Raw genomic sequence first — 2,500 nt, 5'->3', positions numbered from 1 at the left:
TTCATTTTCCATAGCATTAGACATTTTATTTCCAAATTGCAACGCAAAGCCTACAACGCGTTCGGACATTTCATCCATCCATTCATTGTTGCAAAATTCATTTATCTGTTGATGTTTTACTTCTAATATATATATATATACATACATACATACATACATATATATATATATATATATATATATAATATATATATATATATATATATATATTGTACTTGTAATAAATCGGGTCTTATTAGGCATAAACCGTTCTCCGTAAAAAGAAAAAAATATCAGAGATCAGACATTTTTTGGCGTTACTGGAGTGATTTAACCGTGAATTAGGCATGCAAACGAAATATAAAAGATATAAAGGCAATACAACAGATGCATAAAGGTACTTTATTTACCCGCCAAAGTATCTACATGACTAAACACGATATTCGCCACATAGTGTATTTAAAAATCTTATTACCTATTTATATATATATATATATATATATATATATATATATATATATACATACATATATATATATATATATATATATATATATATATATCGCGGAAGCCAAGTTATTATTAAGTTATTGTTATTATTCTTATTATTATCGTTCTTTCCTCTCTTTTTTTTAACGAAGACTCTGTACTACTGGATAACTTAGCGATGATATTGAAATCGCGCTCACAAATTAGTCATTGCGACGTCAACATCAGGTTATTAAAATGACACGGACCTAGCCTAACGACGATCATTAGCGAAAAGTACTCGGTTTCGGACAATCGCGTTCCGAAACGGCGTAAACCGCGGCGAACATTAATAATTCAGCGGTCGATGATGATTTGCTGCTAAATGTAGCTTTGGTTATGCTTAACAGATCGCTACACTGTTGATGTAGATAAAGGGACGATGGGGAGCCTATATGTCTATCTGTCTATTTATCTATCTTTTTTTTTGTCTGTTTATCTATCTATAAGTAGTTGTCTGTCTGTTTATCAACCAGCATGGCCGAATGCATGGGAAAATGTGATATAAGTAGAAAAGAAATAAAAAGTACAGAAAATGAAGAGGGAATAGAAACAAATATATCGGAGAGAGAGAGAGAGAGAGAGAGAGAGAGAGAGAGAGAGAGAGAGAGAGAGAGAGAGAGAGAGAGAAAATAATCAGAAAAAAAAAAATATATATATATGCAGAACTTAAATCACAGCGTTATGCTAAACTTACAAAGAGAAAGAAACAAAGAAAGAAAGAAAGAAAGAAAAATACAGGCAAAACATTCTGACCAAAAAAAAAAAAAAAAAAAAAAAACGGCAAAACACAAAACCCAAACAAAAACAATTGATCACCTCCGCCCGAAACTTTTTTAACCCCGCGGACGAACCAACAATAGAAGGGAACCACGAATTTCTAACTAAATTTACATTCCCCGCACGCACAAACAGACAAACAAACAAATGTAGGCCGCTGGAACCACAAAAAAAAAAAAAAAAAAAAAAAAAAAAAAAAAAAGTAAAATTTAAAGGAATTTGCGATGATGGTGACGATAATAATGGAAATAGTGATAATAATGTCGTTTTCGTTGTAAATCATGATTGTTATGATGATGTTGATAAAGAAAAGAATGGTATAAATAACGATGATAATATTGACGATGATTGCAACAATTATAGTAATTATAATCATGAAGAAACGGGTCGTGACAACAGTAATAATGATAACTGTAATGATGACGGTGTTATCCGGCATATGGTGAATACTAATGAAATTATCAATATTAACATGATAGTGATGATAATGATGATGATGATAATAATAGTGATGATAATTTTGATGATGAGGTTGGCGGTAATGATGATAATAATAACAATAACAACAACAACAAATGCTAATGCTAGTAAACTTTATAATAGTAATGATAATAATAATAGTATAAATACTAATAGCAACAACAACAACAATAATAATAATAACAATAATAATAATAATGATAATGATGATGAGCAACAGCAGTACAAGTGTCAGCACCCACACGAAAAACACATACGTACACGCATTCACTTACTCGCACAGATATATTTAATGATGCAGTCGCTTTACTAGTTTACCTTACTAATTCCCGATGATCTTTCGACGAAATATCACTAAAAGGAATCCAGGCGCAATTTGTGAGCGAAACTGATAGGCTCGTTATATATAGGTTAATCGTTCGTTTAACAGGATTCGTTATAAATCATTTGATGTAGGTATAATGCGTTTAATGTTTATAACAAGGAAAATGTTCTAGAAAATATAACCATGAGTTTTTTTTTCTGTGGGTAATAGAATTATGTTGCAGGGGATATTTCCGTCGGTGAGGGTGAGAGTGAGAGAGAGAGAGAGAGAGAGAGAGAGAGAGAGAGAGAGAGAGAGAGAGAGAGAGAGAGAGAGAGAGAGAGAGAGAGAGAGAGAGAGAGAGAGAGAGAATTTCGCCAAAAGGAGAAAAATAAGAGAATCGAATGAGAATGAATAAGCATATGAAGA

At 31.8% G+C, this 2,500-nt stretch overlaps 1 long non-coding RNA gene across 1 annotated transcript in view; it reads left to right on the top strand.

Moving 5' to 3' along the window:
* Positions 1–2,500, top strand: part of LOC119572920 — a 101,270-nt gene that overhangs the window by 35,195 nt on the left and 63,575 nt on the right. The window lies entirely within an intron of this gene.

The sequence above is a fragment of the Penaeus monodon genome, chromosome 1 (genome assembly GCF_015228065.2).
Source record: "Penaeus monodon isolate SGIC_2016 chromosome 1, NSTDA_Pmon_1, whole genome shotgun sequence".
Classification (NCBI taxonomy): domain Eukaryota; kingdom Metazoa; phylum Arthropoda; class Malacostraca; order Decapoda; family Penaeidae; genus Penaeus; species Penaeus monodon.
This window is presented reverse-complemented; position numbering and strand designations above follow the sequence as displayed.